The sequence below is a fragment of the Ursus arctos genome, unplaced genomic scaffold, assembly GCF_023065955.2.
Source record: "Ursus arctos isolate Adak ecotype North America unplaced genomic scaffold, UrsArc2.0 scaffold_10, whole genome shotgun sequence".
NCBI lineage: Eukaryota > Metazoa > Chordata > Mammalia > Carnivora > Ursidae > Ursus > Ursus arctos.
In genome coordinates this window covers 34,315,260-34,339,683 of record NW_026622764.1, presented here as the reverse complement: position 1 = coordinate 34,339,683, position 24,424 = coordinate 34,315,260, and the positions used below count along the sequence as shown (strand labels likewise).

Below are 24,424 nucleotides of genomic sequence, written 5' to 3'. Positions count from 1 at the left end.
TTTCTGGAGAAGCAGGCAAAGGAAACATCAAAGACCTGGAGCTAGGAGCATGGCCAGCAGGTGTGAGGACTGGAATGAGCAACAGGAGAAGAGCAAAAAGATGGTGGTGAAAAAAGTAACAAGGGCCAGCGTGTGAGATGCTTTGGAGGATTATAACAAATGAGTTTATAGCATATAGTAAAAAACCATTAAAGAATTTTGAAAAGAGCAGTGATTTGATCTGCCTGATGTTTTAAATGGGTCACTCTGAGCCAATGTTGAGGATACACTGCTGGGCACATAGGGGAAAGCAAAGGGGCATTTAAGCAGGTATGTTAATACCAAGTGAAAGAAAACATTGTCTGGCCTAGTGTATTAGCAGTGGGGAAGGTGGGGAGTGGTTAACTTCCTATGCCTATGGAAGGCAGGGCTCTAGTAGATTTGCTGAATAATTAAGTACAAAATGTGGAGAAAGAGGTGTTCAGGCTCAGCAACTGTTTGAGGACCCATTAGCATTTGGGAAAGGGTAGGGCCATTTCCAACAAGCTGGAGTCCATTTTATTTTGTTTTTGTGGGGTCTTTTTCCTCTTGATTTCTTTACATTTCACAAATCATCCTGTTGATTTGTTTTTATTATTTCCAAAAATTGTTATGCAATTCTCAAATCTCACATTGCAATATTTATTTGAATCATCACAAGAATTTGTATGAAAAAAATGATAAATTATCTCATGTCTTCAATTATATTAATGTCATATGAGTAACCTATTCTGATTCTGTGGCTTGGTTTTTCTCCTCTGAACCACTAAGACCCCTTAAATAGTCAACTTTCTTTACTTATTTATTTTTGGCTATACTTTTTTAGTGTTCTTAGAAATATGTAGTTATAATCTAATGTATGAGTGACAATTTTGGCCTCATCTTTTAATTATGGATGAAATTATTATTTATATATTAGATATAATAATGCTACTTATAGTAATAGTTATAATAATGATATTACTGTCTATGTATATAAAAAAGCTAACATAAAATCATCTTTGTGGGGCATCCGGGTGGCTCAGTCAGTTAGCATCTGACTTCAGCTCAGGTCATGATCCCAGGGTCCTGGGGTTGAGCCCCGCATCTCATCCCTGCTCAGCGGGGAGCCTGCTTCTCCCTGTCCCTCTGCTGCCCCACCTGCTTGTGCTCCCTCTTTCTCTCTCTCCATCAAATAAATAAATAAAATCTTTCAAAAAACCATCTTTGTTAGTGGCTGGGCCATTTTAATTATGACCACCAGCACTGCCAGTAAGTGTGATCTCCCTCAACATACATGCAGATAAGGCTTTCTATCATGGAGACAACAGCTGAGTCAATAAGCGGTGAGGGGTAGGGAGGCGATTTTGGTTTTTTTCTCCAGCCTGTCAAATGGGCTAGAATACTGTTACTTCTCCATTTTGAGGTAGTTGTAGGTTAGAATTCTGCATCACTGTTTTTCAAATTGTGGTTCCTTGGTCATCAGCCTCAACAAAACCTGAGAGTGAGTTAGAAATTCAAATTCAAAGGGCCCATCCCAGACCTAATGAATCAGAAATTCTGGACATGAAGCTCGACAGTCTGTGTGTTAACCAACAGCCTCCATCGCTCTGTGCGTGCTAAAGTTTGAGAAAAACTCTGGCTCTCTGCTACTCGGTGTGTAGTTTGTATAATGGCAGCAGCGTCATTCAAGAGCTTGTTAGATGTACAAAATCGTGGCCCACCCCAGACATATTGAATCAGAATATACATTTCAACAATATCCTTTGGTGATTTCTATGTACAATAATATTGATGCACTGCCTAGGTTTTCAGGCTTCTCCAGGTGCGAGCTGGTAGCACACATCAGCAACAGAAGAGGGCAATACTTCAGGGAACAACGCAGCCTCTGTCAGCAGAAGCAGAAGCTCTTCACTAAAAAGGCATCCACCATGGTCCTCTCCATGCCTTCATATCTGAGACACCGAGGGCTAGGGAAGTTCCTCCTGCCTTATTCTCTTAAAAGACAAAAGTTTCCACCTTATAGCTGAGTCACTCAGACAATAAACTATGTTAGCCATGGAGAGCAAGGCCAATAATTTGCTCTTTTTGTTATGATTGCTGAAATTTTCAAGAAATCCTATCATGTACTTGGGAAAATTTACCTCATTCTTTTTTTATTATTATTATGTTCAATTAGCCTGCATATAGTGCATCATTAGTTTTTGATATAGTGTTCAATGATTCATTAGTTGCTCATAACACCCAGTGCGCATCACAACACATGCCCTTCTTAATACCCATCACCCTGTTACCCCATCCCCTCACGCCCCCCTTCTGTAATCCTCAGTTTGGTTCCCGGAGTCGAGTCCTCATGGTTTGTTTCCCTCTCTGATTTCTTCCCATTCAGTTTCCCCTCCCTTCCCCTGTGGTCCTCCACGCTTCCTTATGTTCCGCATATGAGTGAAACCATATGATAATTGTCTTTCTCTGCTTGACTTATTTCACTTAACATAATCCCCTCCAAATTTACCTCATTCTATAGTTCATATTGAAAAGCAAAAGAGCTAGAATAGCCAACACAGTACTGAAGGGCAAAAAAAGTTAGAGGACTCACACAGGCTGATTTCAAAACTTATTTCAAAGGTAGAATAGTTAAGACAGCATGATATTGGTGAAAGAATAGATATATAGATCAAGGGAACAGAATAGAGGACCCAGAAAAATGCCCACACAAGTACAGTCAACTAATCTTTGACAAAGGAGCAAAGGCAGTTCAATGAAGAAAGCCTAATCTTTATAACAAGTGGTAATGTAACAACTGCAACACCATATCCAAAAAAATTAAATAAATAAATAAATAAATAAACCTAGACACTAATCTTCCAACTTACAAAAAAGTTACTCAAAATGGATCATAGACCTAAACGTAAAATGCAATTCTGCTAAACTGCAATACAGCATAGGAGAACATCTATGTGACCATGAGTTTGGTAATGAGTTTTAGTGACTGTTATGGGTTAAGTTGGGCCCCCACAATATGTATGTTGAAGTTCTAATTCTTAATACCTCAGAATACGGCCTTATGTGGAAATAGGATTACAGAAATACAATTAGTTAAGTCAAGATGGGGCTATACTGTGGTAAGAGAGGCCTCTAATCCAATATGATTGGTGTCCTTATATCAAGAGGGAATTTGGACACAGAGCGAGTGTTTGAAATGAAAATTGGAATTAAGCTGCCACAAACCAAAGTACTATCAGAAGCCAGGAGAAAAGCTTTGCACAGATCCTTCCCTAGCACTTTCAGAGAAAGCACACCCCTACTGACACCTTAATCTTGGAATTCTAGCCTCCAAAACTGTAAGAGGATAAATTTCTGTTGTTAAACTAATCAAATTGTGGTACATTGTAACAACAGCCCTAGCAAACTAATACAGACACAACACCAAAAGCACAATTCATGAAAGAAAAAATTGATCACTGTACTTTATTTAAATTAAAAACTTCTCAGCAAAAGATATTAAGAGAAACAAAATACAATCACAGACTGTGAGAAAATATTTCAAAATCACATATTTGATAAAGAATTATATACACAAATTATATAATGAACTGTCAAACTCAACAAAAGTTAACAACTCAATCTGAAAATAGGCAACATATCTAACAGATACCTCACCAAAGACATATAGATGGCAAATAAGTGTACAAAAATATGTTCATGGAGTTTGTCATCATAACTGCAAATTAAGACAACCATGAGATACTACTGAATACCTATTTCAATACTAAATCCAAAACAATGCAATTCCAATTGTTGACAATCATGTGAAGCAGAAGGAACTCACTTTTATTACTAGTGAGAACACAAAATGGTACAACCACTTTGGAAGACAGAGTGTCAGATTCTTATAAAACTAATCATAGTCTCACCACACTCTAGCAATCACACTTCTAGATATTTACTCAACAGATCTGATAACACATCCACACAAAAATCTTCATACAACTGCACATAGTGCTTTATATATAATTGCTCAATAAAAATTCACAATACCCAGGATGTCTAAGGGACACAGAAGCCAGCTAAGAGAGCTTTCAATGGCCAAAGACGAAATGAGCAACACAATATAGATTAAAACTCAAAGTATAAAATAATTATCCATGAGATCATACTGATATAAATAAATAATGGAATAAATAAGTAAGTAGGGGGGAAACAGATACACCTACCACACAGAAGAATTCCAAATAACTTATATAGATATTCTGCCCTTAAGGAGATTGAACATAATTTCCCTATACTTAAGTATGGGATGTGAATTTTGACATCTTTTCAAGAGTACAACATGGAAAGACAGAATAATTTTTCAGTTAAGAACTCTGACAAACACTGCCTTCCCCAGGCAATCAAGGTTAATAACAATAGTTATAAATCATACTTACTTTATGTACTCTTCATATAATCTGATCTTATTAGCACCTCAATGTGCTCTACCTCCCCAAAACACATAATCACAGTCCAATCATAAGAAAAGCATTCAACAAAACCCAACTGAGAGATATTCTACAAATACTTAAAGCAATATTCCTCAAAACTGTCAAGGTCATCAAAAATAAGGGAAGTCTGAGAAACTGTCACAACCGAGAGGTATACCGTATAATGCAAGATGTTAATAATAATAGAAATTGGGTATATAAGGTATGTGAAAACTCCATACTACCTTTATTATTTTCCTGTAACTCTAATGTTGCTCTAAATTAAAATGCTTATTTTTATAAAGTTAAAAAAGTATGGGTGAGTAACATCATTAAGATGGCAAAATAGGTTGTTCCTTGACTTCAGTCTCCCAACACAAGAAGAACCTCCAACAACTATTCCAGAACAAGATACCACGGAGAGAATCCGAGAACACGGGAGTAAGGCTAAAGTTCTCCCTGCACCACAAATACCAAGACAGAAAACATTATTAGGGTAAGGGAAGTAGCTACCTATTGACCACATTGCTCCTTCCTCAGGTCATGCAGCACCGTGCAGAGAGGACTCCTCTGAGCCTCTGGTTCCTTCAGTAGGAAAAGAAAACCCATGGAGACAGCCATCCTCCCTCCCCAGTACTGGGGTCACTTTATCGGAGCCCCTACTCTAATCTGACACCACAGGAATTGCAGGGAAATCTGTGGGACTAATCCACTGGGAATCTGACTGTGACAAACAAAGGGGGAGGGCCTTGCAACAATCAGCATATGGATCTTGGCAGAGCAAGTACATACCTGCAGTGTCCAAGTAGTAATCCTGACCAGCAGTTTTGCTCATCTGCAGAACCAAGTTGGTGCCACATTCCGACCATGGGATTTGGCCATGTGGAGATCTACTTTATTTGAATCTTCAAATGAAGAGTTTTGCTGGTCCTAGAGCCAGTTTGTCTATTCTCAAGCAAGGAGCAGAGCCACAGCCTTCCATCCACTCTGTAGAAAATGTCTTCTGGCCCCATCTGACCAGAAGAACTAGTAACAAGTCCTAGAAGCTATGTGGCCCCATGGTGCTCCAGCCAAGAGGTGGGTGGCCACAGCTGTTACCATCTAAGCAAAGCCATTACCAAATATGAGGAGTCCCCATGCTCTGTACAGGCAGGGGGATTAATTCATAGTCAAGGCCGCGGGTAGCTCCCAGCATAGAGCCTGTTTTGGAAATTGAGAGTTACCTGGAGCAGCCTCTCTCCCTCCTACCCAGGCAAAGGAGCTGAGATATAGTACTACCCACCGTAGAAAGTGTCTTCCTACTCCATCTAACCAGAAGGGCTGACGGCAACTCCTGGGATCTGTGTGGCCCCACAGTGCCTCTGCACGGCGCAGTGAACCCTGAGGAGGGCATGCAGAGTCTATAGTTTGCCAAGCAAAGGCGGTGGCCCTATTCAGCCAGGAAACTTGGGTTGTGCAGGGGTTGGCTTGAGTTAAAACAACAAACAAAGAGTTTTACTAGCTTTCGAGCTGTTTCTCCTCCTGCACCCAGGCAGAGAATCTAAATCATAGCCTCACTCATCTCTGAATACAGACTTTAGCATGTACAACCAGGGAAGCTAAGAAGAGCACATGAGAAGATGCATAGCCTATTCAAAAGCCCTACATACAGCGGCACATGAACAGAGAGCATAGCCTGTGGCTTCTCTCATCTGCAGAGCAAAACCCATGGCCTCACCTTGCCAGGGAACACAGTGCACACCCTGGCCTATTCAAATCATACCAAGTATCTTCTCTGACCACAATGGCATGAAATAGAAATCAACAGCAAGAGGAAAACTGGAAAATTCATAAACACATGAAGACCACTAACTTGAAAACTTAACTCAAAACACCAACTCAAAAAGCTACCTGCACCCCCATGTTCATAGCAGCATTATCTGCAATAGCCAAGATATAGAAACAACCCAAGTCTCCAGTCGTGGATGAATAAATAAAGAAGTTGTGGTATATATACAAAGGAATATATTCAGCCATAAAAAATGGGAAAACTCTACCATTTGCAACAACTTGGATGGACCTTGAAGGCATTATGCCAAGTGGAATAAGTCTGACAGAGAAAAACATATACTCGCTTACCTGTGTCAACTAAAAACAAAACAAAAACCCCACATAGTAAAAGATATCACACTGTGATTACCAAAGGGTGGGGGGAGGGGGAATTATAAGAAGATGGTCAAGATACAAACTTCCAAATATAAGATGCATAGGCAGTAGGGACATGATGTACAGCACAATGACTATAGCTGACATTGCTGTAGGATACGTAGGAAATTTGAGAAGAGAGTAAATCCTAACAGGAGAATTTTTTCCCTTTTTTCTCTTCTTTTTTCTTTTTCTTTTATTGTACTCCATGAGAAGGTGAATGTTAGATGAACCCACTTCAGTAATCATTGCACAATAAATGTAAATCAAACCATCATGCTGTATACCTTAATTTTTTACAGCGATGTATATCAATTATTTCTCAAAACTAGGGAAGTTAAACTATGGGTAAACACAGGAAAATAATGATGTTTTATTCTATAAGTACAGATATTTTAAGTATTATTTTCACTTTAGTTCTTGAGTTTCTACGCTGGCCAAATAAAATTTTCTTCAAATATTTTTAAAAACCTCAACTTCAGAGCTTCAGTTAAAAATATACACCCATAGTAAACAGAATGATGTCTAGAATAATCAGTTACCTCAGAGATATCAATTTATGTCCTATACTTACGGCTAACTCTTTGAGTGCAATAACTTTTTTTTAATTCATAAACTTTATTTTTTAGAGTAGTTTTAGGTTCACTCCAATAACTTTAAAATATAATTTAGCAACTGAAAAGAGACAATAACAGTTGCTTGCTTCGTTGATTACATGATAAATATTTTGTTCCCTACTATGTAACACTTACCAATAAATGCCAATAATAATTGCAACAAAATCTTTTGCTTTTAAAGCTGTGTAAAAGGCAGAAATAATCATGTAATCATCTTGTAATTATATGGTACTTACTATGCAATTACATAGTAAATACATTGTAAATTCAAAATAATTACATGGTTATTTGCATTATGCATAGTTTCTAATCCAATTTTGACACATAAAACAGTGGTAGCATCCAAAGGGTTACCCAAATTTTTCCCACCTACACCACAGGATCAGTAATAATGGAAGTAATTAAAGGAAGTCCTTGAACAAATGCTTGATAGTATATGTTAGAAACTATCCATTCATATTTATGACATAGGTAGAATTATAAATTAGGGCAGAATGGGATTAGCAATTAGACTATAAATTATCAATTAAAATTTATGCTAACAATGACTTTGGTGTTGGTGATATCAAATGGTACTTTATCAAGAACAAGTAAATACTGTTCAGGAGAAAAAAAATTAACGATAATGGCATTATATGTGTTTCTTCTGGTTGATAAAGGGCTGCCATTTTGCATTTTTAGTCAAGATATTCATTTTGACAGAAACATTTGAGTTTAGTAATATTTACAAAAGCTTGTAATATATTTGAATCCCTAAAATGTTTATGTTTTGTTTTTTTAAAAACAGAAACAAAACATTTATCTTTAAAAGAAAGTTCCTTAAGAGACTGATTTCTTCTGTAATGGCAGAGTGAGAACCTCAGAAAACTCTCTCCAACAAAGCAACCATTTATATGCAGAAAATTATTTTTTTAAAAAAGCAACTAGTTTAAGTCTTCGTGAGTTGTTCTGAGGGCATACAACAAACGAAAAAAAATAATCATTCAATAAAATCTACTAAATTTTAGTAAGAATGGTGAGGGTCTGTGGCATTTAAGCTACAATCCTTTGCCTTCCCACACTCAAAAGATTCATCTTACAGGACTTTTCCCCTTCTAGTTCCCAGTCTAAGAAACTGTATTACCATGAGATTTACAAACCACTGGTATCACTTCCCCAACTCCATATTGCTGAAGCAGTCTTTTGGGCCAACATAGCCAAGAAAGCCAAGGCTCCCTTCTGTCATCCAGTCCCCACTCACAAGGCAAAATCTCTATTCCAGACATTACAAGATCAGAACAGGGCCCCCTGATCCCCAACCCACCTTGCTTCTAGGGTGGAGGTTCTAAGGAAGGGACAGCCAACAAGATGGGAACACTCTCCACCTCCTGCACAGCTCCTGGTCATAGAGCAAGTGTGTCACTCCAGGAGAAATGGGTCATTGTCCCTGGTTCCAGATCTTGTGAGTTATACAAAAGTTTTCTCAATGGGAAAGACAAAACATAGAGACAAAAAGTTTCACAGTTTTGCCTGAAAAAATTGACTTTGTTTGGAAAAGAGTGTGAAGAATTCCATGCCTCTGGAAGAAAGGGAAGATGTCATAAACAATTGTGATCTTGGTAGAGAGCAACTAAAAGGGTACACATAGCTCTACCAGTAGCAAAAAAAAAAAAAAAAAAAAAAAAAAAAAAAAAAATTGAGATGGCCGAGCAATCACATACTTTAACAGAGAGAACTAGGGAAAGAGATAGCTAAGAAAGAACTACTGGGATCACATTTAACCCTGGGGCACAGCAACGCTGTGCACAAGCTGAAGGAACTGCAGAGCAATTAGAGCAGAAGAGGGCACAGAAATGAAAACATTCGCCAAGTCACACACAGATCCGAAGCAAAAAGTAAAAGCTTCACTGGAACTAGGAGCTTAAGCACAACCTCTAACCAAATATTGGCTGAACAATAAGCTACTGTGACTCAAAAGCAGTTACTAATAAGCCAGTTTTAACAATAAAATCAAACCTGTCATAGGCAATCTGTTCTAAGCAAAAGGAGTGGAAGATGGGGGCAAAAATGTGAACTCTGAACAATGATGATAGTAGCCTCCAACCAAACATGCATTGAATTGCAAAGGGTAAAAATCCAGCAGGCCAAGGGAACTTAGGCACAACTTTTGACCACTAAGTGACTTACGCTGACCTGGGACAATTACCCAGTAGTCAGGTAAAAATATAAAAACCAGAAAAACAACTGTGTATTGCAATAGAAATAAACTTCACATAGTTAGTTCATTCAACTCACTAAACAGATAAATGATAACTAGGCAAACAATAGCACTAACCCCGAGGAGGTAGGTAGAGTTAAGATCCTGAGCTGTTATAGTACCTAAAATGTCCAATTTTCAAGGGAAAGTTAAGAGATATGCAAAAAAAAAAAAAAAAAAAGGAAAGGAAAATGTGATATGGGGGGGAAGGCAATTCAACGGGGGAAAATATAGTCTTTTCAACAAATGGTGCTGAGACAATATCCACATGCAAAAGAATGAACTTGGACTTCTACCTCACACCATAAAAAAATTCACTCAAAATGTATCATTGATCTAAATGTAAAAGCTAACATTATAAAATCCTAACAGGAATACATAAAAATAACTCCTTATGATCTTGGATTAGATAATGATTTCTTACACAAAATACCAAAACCAAAAAAAGACAGATAATCTAGTTAAAAAATGGGCAAAGGATTTGAATACCCATACCTTGATAAGCTTACAAAAAGATGTACAACATCATTAGCCATTAGGGAAATGCAACTCAAAACCACAATGACTTACCACTTCACAACTACTGGGATAGCTATAATCAAAAGAAAATAGAAAACATATTGTCAAGGATGTAGCAAACTGGAACCATCATACACTGCAGGTAGAAATATAAAATGGCTTAGCCAATTTAAAAAAGAGTTTAGCAGTTTCTTAAAAAGTTAAGTACAAATTTACCAAATGATAAAGCAATGCCATGTTTAGAGTATACAAGAGAAATGAAAGCATATGTCCACAATACTATTTCTGCATGAATGATCGCAGCAAAAATATTTGTAATAGCTAAACAGTGGAAAAAATGCATGCATCCATCAACTGGTGAATGTGTAAAGAATTGTGGTTATCCATACAATGGAACAGTATTTGGTAATAGAAATGAATGAATTGCTAATACATGTTACAACATGGATCAACCTCTAAAATATTATACTAACGAAAGAAGCCAAATGCAAAAGACCACATTTTGGATGATTTTATTTATGTGAAAAGTCCAGAAAAAGTCAATCTTTAGAAGCAGTAAGTAGATCATTGGTTGTCTGGGGCTGGGTTTAGGAACAGGGAATGACTGCAGTGGGCACCACATATCTTTTTGAGGTACAAAAATTTCCTAAAATTAGACTGTGGTAATGTTTGTACAAGTCTGTCAATTTAAAAACCATTCAATTGTACTGTTAAACCAAGTGAATTTATGGTATGTGCATGATACCTCAATAAAACTTGTTTTGAAAAAAGTAGGTTCCTTGGTAAATGACTCTGGTAATCATATCTAACATCTCAAGTCAAAGATACTCATGCTAAATATCAGATGACGTAAAACATATATACCCTCTCTTCACTTCCCACACCATCACACCTTGTCTCATTTGTTTGGAAAGTATGGGGTATCACTCAGTCGCCATGGAAAGCTGAAATATAATCCTACATTCTGATCTATTTTAAGCAACAGGAACAAATCAATTTTAAGTATATTACAATGATACTCAAAATTTATATTTTGGTTTGATAGATCCTAGTTTTTCTCATAGATGTTAGATATATTTCCAAATGACATGAGAATTGCTACCTGAAAATTTAAAATACTTTGTTAACCTTGGAGAGAATTCTGCACTTAACTCTTGTAAGCAAGGTGATCTAATATCAACTTTTAGTTGGATTTTTGCTGCTATCTTAAAAATACATCTTGCATAATGTACTGTAATATGGATTAAATCAAAAGGTATAATGTTAACATCCAACCCTATTGTTTATTCAAGTCAATCTACTTATATATACAAATCTGATATTTACCTCTTAAAATATTTAACAGGCATAAGTGCCCATAAATCAGTTATGACAATCATTGTTAAAGCAATCAATAGTAGGGAATATGCATTAATTCAAATAATATTGATAGGCTCATGAACCTGCATCAGTCTTCTGTGAAGTAAGAAAAATGAGACATCTTCCAAAAAATCAATATTTTCCTTTTTATGTCATTCACTTGAAGATTATCAATAATACATTACTTTTTTACCTTATGTGTCAATGGTCTAATTTTTAAATACAGGCATCTCTACATTTTAATGTAAAATGATAATCTACAAAGAACTGAGAGACTAAGAATCGTTTGATGGAAATATTTTTTGAGGTATACAGCTTAAAAACACACATATGTAGATATATACACATACACACATATATACACTTAAACATATACATGTACATGTACTGTGGATATATTTTTGTGTGCAGTAGCCTAAGAAAGCTCTGTCTTTTAAACTGCACAAAAAAATGCTTGATTCATTCTGAAGGTGTATTGCATGAAAGAAATAACAGAAATCTCAGTACCCATCTCTTGAAGCCCTTGTGAACTGGGATGTTATACAGGTATGTACTTGGGTAAAAATACAAAATGTGAAATTACAGCACCCATTCATCAAAAAAGAAACATTTTAATTGGTTATAGGTGGAAAATATCTACTTGACAGTCAGTTTCTCACTTTTCACGTAAGTGCTTTGCTGCTTGGATGCCTAATCTTGTTTAGTGTAGGAAAAGTAATTTGACATGAAAGTACCTAGATGGCTGCCGAAAATTAATTGCCAATTAAAAAAGAAAAATGTTTGTGCTACTCTATAAACAAGCCAACATATAAACCTTTCAGTCTTGTTGCTTTATTTATGTCTTTATAGATCTGGTTTCAAGCTATTTGCATACAATTTACAAATTCATATTATAATTCTCCAGTATATTTATGATTTTATAGTTGTATATATTTTACCTCCATGAGAAATATTTATTTCTGTGTGCTTCTATTGCTTATTATTTAACAAAAACATCACATTGCATTTGATAGTTTATGTGTCTTCTTTAGAATAAGACATTTTTATTTGTAAAGGAGAATGAAAATACTTCACCACCACCAATGGGCATAGATGAGCACATGCATGTGTACACACACGCACACACGCACACACACGCACACACATCCACACACGCCACAGAAACCTTATTTCAGAAAATGCTCCACACCCTTCATCTCTCTGTTGCTCTCCAAAATATTGATAAGAATAATTTTTTAGAGGCAAGAGGAAGAGATTTCCCATATGAAAGTAACTTGGAGAAATCAATGGATTCTGAAGAGGTTTCAGTACTTGAATACCTGTAAACTAATATTCACTGGGGAATCTAAACTGGGGAAAAGGAAAGCCGTTCAAATTTGTATCTCTCTTTAAGAGGAAACTTTTGAATTGAAGACAAAATCTGGAGCCATTTATTAAATCAAATGAAGAGTAAAATACCAATATTCTAAAAATGTCAGAAGGGAAATCAGTAATAATATGTATATTATTATAAGATGTATATGTATCATAAAAAGGATGAGGAAATATTGAAGAAATAATGATGTTTGAGCCACAGTTTCATACTTCCCATTTCGAAATCTCAGCAGCTCTTTCCAGCTATGTAAAATTGCCAGTGAGATAAAAGTGGTCATTTAGGGGCGCCTGGGTGGCACAGCGGTTAAGCATCTGCCGTCGGCTCAGGGCGTGATCCCGGCGTTATGGGATCGAGCCCCACATCAGGCTCCTCTGCTATGAGCCTGCCTCTTCCTCTCCCACTCCCCCTGCTTGTGTTCCCTCTCTCACTGGCTGTCTCTGTCGAATAAATAAATAAAATCTTTAAAAAAAAAAGTGGTCATTTATTCCAAATCAAGTATTCATCAAAGCCATCATACTGCAGCTGGGGGGGGGTGTGTGATGAAAATTATTTTTCCAAATATTTTCCAAACAGTTCCCAAAAATAATAGCAGGAACTTCAGCATTTTACTTTGTTACTTAAAAACAAAAGCAAGTTTCCTATTTGGACTTGAATAAAACGATGTGTCTTTTTTCACCTGTACCAGCAATCCAGATCCAACTTTCTGACATCCTTATTCTACTCATTTAAATATTTTTCTCACAACCACACTGTTTCCAAACTATGGGGTTATCTTTTCCTTGTCTCCTATATTGAATCAGAACTTGGCTGTATTTCAAAGCACTTAGCACAGTCCTTGACACACATTAGGCTCTCACTATATATTTAACTGACTAAACAGAATTCTGTAAATAATATGTTTGTTCCATCTCTGACATCTGTCCTGTCTTTTTCTTCCGCAACATCCCTGGTTGTGGAGGCTTTGGTAACTATGATGGTGATACTGATTATGGCTATGGAAATGATAGCTTTGATGACGGACTGAGAGATGGTATGGGTAGACACAGCTAGGTGGAGCTGGTGATGCAAGGCCAGGGGTTTTGGGTGATCATTTTGTACCCATGAGAGGATTACCTTTTAATTCAACCAAAAATGACATTGCTACTTTTCCCCACCAGTAAATCTGATACTAATTGATATTGATACTGAAGCTGGTGGCAGAGCAACAGGAGAAGCAGATGTAGAGTGTGTGACATATGAGGCTGCAGTAGCTACTGTGTCTAACGATAAGAATAGCAGGCAACATCACTACATTAAAGTCTTCTTGAATTCTAGTCTGGAATGAGAGGCTCTGGAATGGGGCGCTATAGCAGAGATGGAATGGCCAGAGAGATTATGGATCTGTTGTAAGAATGGGAAGGACGAAGAATTACAGTGGAGGATATGCTGTTCCTGATGGCTTGTGTGGTTATGGCCACGGTGGGCAGGCGGTGGAGGTTACTGTGGGCAAGGCGGCAGGAATGGAGGTGGATGGTGTGGGATGTACTGAAACATAACCACCAACGTACAAAGACCTGCAAACAGAATCTGGTCTACTAGGCTTTCTTATGGATCTCATTTCTTTTGTATTTTAAGAACTGTATAACGACTGGAAGAATGTGTTTTCAAAATATTATTTCGTAAAACAACAGATTATGATGGAAAAATCTGTTTTTTATAGGGTTTATCTGTTGCATACTTTGACTTAATGAATTTTTATATTAAAAAAGAAGTGATAAATCCTTCATCACTTCTAAACTGAGCTATTGCAAAAGCACTCAGGACTATATATTTTAATATTTATTGATTTCCTATCATGTGTTCTATACTCTGAGAGAAGCCTATACATATTTTCTTATTACTCTTATATAAGGTAGGTATTAATAGTTTTAATAATATGAAAAAGAATGTAATTAAGTCTTCTCTAAATACAACATTACTTTGTCTTTACATTTATAGGCCTATAGAACAGTTTCTTATTCTATATCTCCAGTCTATATCTACCTGTACTTTTTATAAAACATATTCTAAAATAATGCTACAGCTGAATAATTGCTTACCATTTCCCAAACAAGTCTCAGTAAGACATCTGCTTTCAAGAATCAATTTTACTTACATTGGGGGGGGGGGCTGATTAGCACAAATACCTCTATATCATTACAACATATTAGATTTTTTTTTAATTTGAGAGATAGAGAGTGTGTGAGCAGGGGGAGGGGCAGAAGGAGAGAGAGAAAGAGAGGGAAAGAGAGAGAAAGAGAGAGAAAGAGAGAGAGACAGAATCCCAAGCAGACTTCCCACTGAGTGTGGAGCCTGACACTGGGCTTGATCTCATAACCCTGAGATCATGACCTGAACCAAAATCAGGAGTCAGACACTTAACTGACTGAGCCACAGGCACCCCTACAACATATTTTAATGTATTATTATAGTATGGTAGTATTATAGTATGGTACCGTATAAAATAGTGTAAAATTACATTTATTTTCGAACCAAATAAGAGACTTCAAATAAATCTCCAGCTTCAGTTGTCATTTTCTAGGTAGATGAAGAAAGGCAGTGAGATGGTTAACTGTTCACAAGACCTCTGCTTTCAGGCAGATCCAGTTATGTGCTCCACCTGCAGAATGTGTGGTGTGCTGGTTGTACCACCTCATAGCTGTGCAATTGCATTTATGTTTACATAGCCCTATCTTGAGTACTTAGAATAATTTCTCACTCACAAGTGTTTCATAAGTATTAGCTGAATGAATGAATGAATACATGAATGGAAAATGATTATTTGATTAGTATAAGTCTCCCTTCCTAAACTGTAAGCTTCTGGAATGTAGGAGTGGAGCTTTCTGTAACGATCATTGTTTGATTGCTTTTCCAAGGTTCAACTAGAATTTGGCATGTCAGGTACCATATACATGGAAAAAAATGTATTCACATACACACACTTACAGAGAAACTCTAGATCTTTGTATTTTGCCCTGTTCATTTTTGCTTTTAGGACCTTTCCTTAGTATGATTGTTAAAATGCTACAAGTTATCTTACCCATATATATGGTCTATCATACCACTAACACAATTATCACCCAAGTAGGAAGCCTATTGCATACTCGTTGTACTCCATAGTGCCCTGAAAAATAGGTATTTCCTGATGTTGATTGACCTAAGAGCAAATAAGTTCATAGCCAGGTTGAATTCATCTAGAAGAATTTTCACATATTTAACATTTAATGAAATTATGACATACATTAAATCTTTATGAAATGTATGCTTTCAACCTTCTCACAAGAGCACATGTAATAGAAAGAAGTCTGTAATTAGAATGAGAAAACTTTGGTCTAGGTCCTGGATCTGCTACCATAAGCTGTGTGTCCATGTATGAATCAGTTAAACTCTCTCATTCAGATTTTACCTTTGAACTTGCAGAATAGAATGCTTGACCTACCAATATATCTGCATTGTTGTGAGGAACAAAGGATATCATGTGTAGCAAAATGCTTTGTGAATTACAAAGCACAATATGCATATGTTTTTCTGTTACTTGGTGGTTCCTTGCCAGGCAGACTCCAGATAGTTTGACCAGTTATTCTGGAATATTTGACAAGCTGAACTTCAAACAAAAGATATAAATCTAAAATTGGCCCCTTCAGACATCTGTACATTTCTTCTTTCTAACTACTGCCATATTTGCTGATGCAGCAATGGGAGCAAAGTCTCCCTTTGTCAACAATTCCCATTTTTCATTCTGAATAGAAAAGAGAAACTTTCTCCAAAGGTGCTCCACAACTCCTCTCTAGATACACCTAGCTGCTGTCATGCTAGATTGGTTAGCATAGATTCGTGCTATTGATGAATTAATCACATGCTCATCTAACAGTCTCTTTTTTGCGAATTATCAATCTATATTCCGTTGCTATTCTATGTTCGTGGTTGATACCATGAATAAACATGTAGTAACAAATTGTTTTCAACATTTTCAAGATATAACTGTTTTAAAACAAAAGAAATTTACCATTGTGATGATGGCAGACACTTTTAAGTTGCTTATTGTTTAGCTCACAAGAATAATGCATATATGCTAAGGAATCGTACCAACCTTTGAAAATTGGGGGCTTAGATGGCAAGGCTCTACTTCCAAAAATAGCTTTGAGTTTGTTCTGAGTTTTCTGTATTTTTTAACTTTTTGTAATTGATTCTGATGGCTCAGTGTCAAATACAGATTGTGTGTGTATTATCTGCGAACCATGACCATATATGGAACATATTATTTCAAAGCTTATTATTACAAATGCACTTTTGTAGAGTTTTTTTTTTCCTTTAGATATATGAATGTGGAGCATGCAACCTGATACCAAGAGGATAAAACTTTTTAAATCTATGGAAGTACAGATGATTTGTAATTTAAAAAATGATGCACTTAAATTTTACTTCATGAAAACATAGTAACTCTATTTAGATGTATCAATAATATATTTAAGTGACCACATGCCCTTTAACAAGCAGTTTGGACTGAGGTAGTGGAAGACACTAAAATATTTCAAACAATATTGTATTTCTCAGATATCCACCATTAATGGGCACTTGAATATTTTACATATGCTATTTTAACTATCTTAGAGAGTAAAATTCAATTTAGAACATTAAAACTATCTCTCCCTACTAAATAAACCATAGGTGTCCCCTACACTTCTGACACTAATGTAATTATTATTAGCTTGCAATTCTTATCTGAGACAGTTATATAGATAAAGTAAGCCCTAAGTAACATTAAATCGGCCAATTTGACATTCTTCTCAGTAATGACCCTTATATGGCTGTTTTGCTGTAGAATGCGGGTATGATTAAGTAATAGCAGGTGGGTCTTTACTGACATTAGTTATTTACAAGTCACTTATTCTTACTTTATCTGAGCTCGTTAGGTCATACATAATAAACATTTATTAAACTTTTTGAAAATGCTAAAGATTATCTATCTATAGATATAAAATAAATAATTTGTAGACTCCATCTCATCACAAAAGATACTTTACAATGAGTATATTTCACAAAATTCAAGTCATACAACCAAAAATATGTAAATCTGTTTCAATCAGAGAACTTTTTCTTAAACCGTCATTTGAAAATTAAAGTTTTATCCATCAACAGGCTGTTTTTTAAAGAAATTATTTCCTCATTATCTAAAGGAACATTTCCCACACTCGCATTGGCCAAAACTTTAACATGTTACTTTTTTTACTCACTTATGGTCTGATTCCTCATTGTTCTTTATATGCAAAATGGAGATATTAATAATCTTTTCCTGATTATTTTATAATATTCTTGTAATGAAGTAAAATAATAAAAGCACATGAAAATACTTTGGAAATCAAAAAAGTTCCTATTATAAATTGGAAGATTAGATGATTTCCATTGTAGAACTTCAAGCAAACACCTAGCAACTGGATTAGCAATAAAAAAGCTTCACTGTAATGGAGATTATTAGTGAGCTCCCTTTTAACTTGGAGGTCTTCAGGCTGGAATGTAATTTCCCTGCTTAGTGAGCCACACTGTGGACACAGAAGTTTCTGTTCTCACGTAATACATGTATGGCTGAGGCGAAGAGAATTGTCACACAGCATCCTGAGGAAGGAACCAGATCTGAACACTGAAAATCACACCCAGTTTGAGAAAAAGGCTTCTGAAAAACTCCTTCTTCAGAATAATTTAGAAACTAATTCTCATGAAAACTCAGACATCGGTACCTAAGTACATTTTCTACGTGTCCAGTGGTCTGCGACGTAATTTCCCCCCTATATTCGTCAACCTGTGCTGCAATAATTCTATATAAATTCGGCTCTAAAACCATGATGACTTACAACACGTGCACTTGCTTTTCTTGCACATAGATATGTGGACTGGGTGTAGTGTCTGTTTCAGGCTGCAGTTCAAGCTCAGACCAGCTCTGCAAGTTTTGACTTTAGGACCAAAGCTGAAGAGGCAGTCGTTATCTAGAGTGTTTTTACAGCTCGTGGTGCAGAGAAGAATTGCTAGAATGCAGGCCAAACCATGCACATCCAGGCCAGCACATTGAAACACAGCTCAGCTTCCACTGAACAAAGCAAGTTATAGGGCCAAGCCCAAAGTCAATGAGGCTGGGAATTATACTTTTCCTGCTGTGAACTATGGCAAGGGTGAAGGTAAAGAGAAAATTCTCTCTCTTAGAGAGAGAAAGAGAAAGGGAGAGCATACATGCACACACGCGGGGGCGGGGGGGGGGGGGGGGACAAGGGGAGGCAGGGGCAGAGAAAGAGGAGGAGAAAGAATCCTAAGCAGGCTCTACTCCTAGCATGGAGCCGTGAAGCGGCTTAATCTCACAACCCTGAGACCATGACCTGAGCCAAAATCCAGAGTCAGTGTCTTAACTGACTGAGCCACCCAGGAGCCCCAGGAGAGAATTCTAAATAAATAATACAATCTGGTATACCCTCAAAGGTGAAAGACAAGTTAGTGCGTCTGTGTACCCCTTACAACAAAGAAAAAGTCAAACTTGTGGTAAGACTTTCAGGATTTAAGAGGCAACATAAGTTACATCTGATGATATGATTTTAAAACAATTAGTAAGTAATCTGAAATGGTGTCTTTCCCTGGAGTCATTGGAGGACTTTGAATTTCTTGACATTGGCCTTTTGAATTTCTTTATATCATGCAAACAAGGCACTGACTGCCCTTCGTCCAGGATTTTATTTTAAAGAATTTTCGTATAACAAACGATGTTGGAAGATAGAGATAATATCTCTGTCTTACATAAATCTCATAAGAACATAATATCCCTCTTATTATGTATTACTTTTCAGGATTATACGTGTAAATAAATCCTATTAATTGTGTTGTTCAAATTATCTATATCTTTACAGATTTTTTCTGCATAATCCACTGAGAGAAAGATATTAAAATTGTCCATTCTGATGGTATATTTTACTTTTCTTTGTGATTGTATCTCTTCTTGTGCTATGTATTTTAAGGCTATGTCACTACGTATGCAAAAGTTTAGAACTGCAATATCTTCCTGTTGAAATAAATACTTTTGATATCATTTAGAGACCTTCTTAAACTACAATAAAGCTCTTTATATTAGTCTTTTTTTCCTTCTTTTTCTTGATAGTACTGCAACTGAATTTCTGCAGCATCTGTTCACAAGCTTACTTGTCTGGTTCTAAGTTTGCTGTTGTTGTCGAGTGGTACAATAGTCCTCCCTTATCTGTGGGGGATACATTCCAAGACCCCCAGTGGATGCCTGAAACCAAATATAGTACTGAACCCTATATGTACTATGTTTTTCCTACACATATATACCTATGACAAAATTTAATGTATAAATTAAGCACAGTAAGAGATTAACAGCAATTACTAATAATAAAATAGAATAAGTATAACAATGTACTGTAATAAAAGTCATGTGAACGTGGTCAATCTCTCCTAAAACATCTTATTGTACTGCACGCACCCTTCTCTTCTTGAGATGATAGGAGATGATAAAATGCCTATGTGTCATATGAGATGAAGTGCGGTGAATGATTGGGGCACTGTGACATCGCTTTAGGCTACTATTTACCTTCTGTCCATATATCAGAGGAGCCTCATCGGCTTCCAGACCATGGTTGATCCTGGGTAACTGAAATTGGAAAGGGAAGCCATGGGTAAGGGTGAACTACCATGTAAACAAATACTGCAGATGCTCACAAAACATCAGGCAAATAAATAGTTCCTGGCTGAGGTCACGACAGTGACAATGTAATCCAGAAGGCTGAAGTCATGGTGATAGTTTTTGATTCCCAGATTTCAGAAGTGGTAGAGCTTGTAGCTCTCTTGGGAGATCAGTTAAAGCCATCGCTCTGGCAGTCATTCCTGGATTCTATATTACATCAACCAGCAGTTTTAAACAATTCCATCTATTAAATATCTTTCTTGTAAAACTATCCAGAGTAGATTCCATCTGTCACTGAAACTCACACAATACAGTAACTGATAATACTGTTCCAGTGATTGGAACCTGGGCTTTATGCCGGGTTGCTCTTGACAGCAGAATATTAATTTATTGTCAAATAGAATACCAGTAATATGTGCATGCAAATTGCAAAAGAGTTGCCTAAGTTATCCCTCTTGCTGCCCCCTCAGCAGACCACATGGATGCTGCCAGACCACAGTACTAAGAGAATAAGGAATATAAGAACATAAGAGTGAATGACTATTTCATGCATTGGAGAGTTTTAGCGGCTATAACATGATAGGCTTTAAGTCTTAAGTTCTTGAATAAAGACATGGTAGAAAAAAGAAACTTTATATGATCGCCCTAAAAGGAAATCAGAGCCAGATGTTCTGGGTTAAGAAAATACAGCATCCATTAAATTCAGAGAGTCTTCTGGTATCTTCTGTACTAACTGGAGCACACACTGGGAAAGAATTGAAGACTGATATTGAGAATAATGATATTTGAAAGGATTTATTTGATTCAAATTACCCTCCAACTCCCACTCCCACTGAGCTTCCCTTGCCAACAGAAACAGGCCTTGCGTACAGATCCTGGAGGGGTATTACCTCATGTCCACTCCTCACTACCTGTCAGTTACTAAAGGGCCCTTCACCAGAGTCAGATTCCAGCATGCTGTGTCCAGAGGACCAGACACACACCATGAGATATCCAAGATTGTGGTAAATTATATTGGCAAAACAACTCAAAATATTTTGTGGGAGTAATTTCTGAAATGCAAGACCAAAATAAATAAATAAATAAAAAGGAAATGTCTCAGGATTGATTAAAGTTATTCATGTGAATATACATATCAGATCTTGTGCTGTCCATTAGAAATGTACTGCAAATTGTATATGTAATTCCATATTTTAGTTCTCACATAAAAAGTAAAAAACAATAGATGAAATGAATTTTAGTAATATATTTTATTTACCAATATATCCAAAATATTATCCTTTCCAAACAAAAACTATATAAAATATTAAGCATATATTTTACTTTGTTTTTACTACCTCTTCAAAATCCAGCATGATTTTACACTTACTGTACGTCTCAATTCAGATGCCAAGTTTTATTTCATCAGAAACACCTGATTTATTTAAATATAATAAAACTTATAGTTGAGAAAGTCAATTCACATCCCCAAGATTTATCATTTTTTAAAATTTTCAAATACCAAAACATAATTTTCTATAAATATTTACATCAACTTTAACAAAACTGGTTCATCAATACTACAAGAATTATTTTGAACTTGAAGAAAAAGCATGTAATTTTCAAAAGTATTACTATCCAGCTTAGATAAATTCAATAATTCTTGCATCAATATAACGTTATTATTGATTTGTATAATGAAAAGTTTCAATTTCAGCATAAATTTGTGTACCTGTCCAGCTAAAACACAATTAAGCTCTTCCTTTCCTTGAAGCTTTAAATTTAGCTTGCTCATGAGCAGTATGGTTTCATGAGTGAAAATGTAAATCACAATGCCATTTTTTTATTATTGAATATTTAGCAAGCGTTCTTTTTGTTTCAAGAAAATCTTGAATTGGAATGAACAGTATAATAAATCTTTGTAAATAAATCTTCCATGACTCACCAAATGAGCGTTGGTAAAGAACACAAGATTGTTAAATTAATCATCATCTATTTTTTTAATTCCATAAACTAATGACGATTCAGAACATTTGCATGTATATATATGCAAATGAATAATTTTGACAATTATATCCATTTGCACCTTTCATAAAGGTAGCTTCAGAAAATGGAGTACAGGGGCGCCTGGGTGGCACAGCGGTTAAGCATCTGCCTTCGGCTCAGGGCGTGATCCCAGCGTTATGGGATCGAGCCCCACATCAGGCTCCTCTGCTATGAGCCTGCTTCTTGCTCTCCCACTCCCCCTGCTTGTGTTCCCTCTCTCGCTGGCTGTCTCTATCTCTGTCGAATAAATAAATAAAATCTTAAAAAAAAAAAAAAAAAGAAAATGGAGTACAGATATTTGTAATATGTAACATGCAGAAGAATGAAGCAAAAAAGAGAATGTCAGTCTCTTGTACAGAACTACAATAAATCTTGATTTTGACCAAATATACATAGAATACTGTTTGATGTAAAACTATTTTTTTCATATATAACTAAACTTCTTTGAAAAATAAAAAGATTCAAATATATGTGTGTAGATAGATGTATATACTATATATTCATATGTGTGTGTATGTATTCTCAAGTTTTACTTTTTTATGCCACAAATTTATATTTCTTTATAAATGTGGAACTTCTTTGAAACAAAACATACCAAAACATTAATCAAGAGTATCTTTTCTATTCCTCATGACTATTCTTAAGTTAAATAAAAGCATATCCACAGTTACATCAGTGTGTAAAAAAAAAAAAAAATCATTCAACTAAATCAGTTGACACTAACTTGATCAGTGATGCGTTCTGCATAATACTAGGAACTGAGCACCGAAGAGGTACACTGCCATACAACAGTATCTTAGAGAATGCTATAGTTAGAGTAAAATGTAATCCTCTCTGAACTTTTAAGTTGTACTACACAGAAAAATACTTTATAGTTTGTGCTTTGACATTTAAATTGAAATTAATCAAAATTAAATAAAATCAGACATTTAGTCCCACTGTCATACTAACAACATTTCTTATACTTAGTAGACTCGTGTGGCTACAAAACTGAATAGTACAATTTTTGATTGAAGTTAGTTTGAGCAAATGAGAGAGGCTCAGTTGTTTTCTCATTTGTTTGACTAAAACCTGGATTTGCTGGTGACAGATGGCAATGAAGTTGACATAGCCAAAAGAATCCAAAGAGTTTAAGAGGTGGGGACATTGGATTAAATTTCTTATATATCTCAAGGAAGAGAAGAAGATACTCCCTTCGTTATGGCAATGGAAAATACATTGATTAAGGGGGTGTGTCTATACTTTATAAATCAGGAATGACTGTGAGACATAATGTCATTGAAATGGACTCCCTGATTTGAATGGAGATATGGGATCCTGGGGTCTAGAGGACAAGCAAAGCCTATAATTCAAGGAGATAAAGGTGAACATGGCTATCATAATAGCCACATGCATAAGTGTGGCATTCAGAACTTGGTGAAATTCATTCATCTTTGGCTATAACTAATTGCTCATAGGCCTCTTTGGACTAAAAGAGACGGGCAGCCCCCAAAAGTCCAAAATATCTATAGGTCTACAGAACAGAGTCCTGACTTAATGTTCCCTCCTGTTTAAAGAAGCATGGCCCTTCCTAGACCTAAGTCCTAGACTTCCCCCGCAGAAACATACCAGCATTTAGAAGATTAGCTGTGCCTCTGAGAATGGGAGATATCAATATTTCTCTGGCATATTAGAAATTTGCTCTTTGATGATATTAATTTCTAGGGAACCAAAACACCACTGTGGGACTCCTTCACTGTCAGATCCTATGATCAATGGAGTTTATGTCAGTCTGTCTCACAGTGCACTCAGTGCTTTCCTGTGGATTTATTCTGTGATTATTTGTACAGTTCCTGTGTTGTGCAATTGCAATAGATAGACTCAGCACCAGGCAGAACGTCACCGTTGCCTCTCCAGAGAGACGCTTCATGGTAAGAACAGATAAGTAAACTCTGCCTGTGGAAAACTCCCTCCATA

At 36.2% G+C, this 24,424-nt stretch overlaps 1 pseudogene; it reads left to right on the top strand.

The window, feature by feature from the left end:
• Positions 1 to 8,605: 8,605 nt before the first annotated feature.
• Positions 8,606 to 14,275, top strand: LOC113251119 (heterogeneous nuclear ribonucleoprotein H3-like; annotated as a pseudogene).
• The last annotated feature ends 10,149 nt before the right edge of the window (positions 14,276 to 24,424 follow it).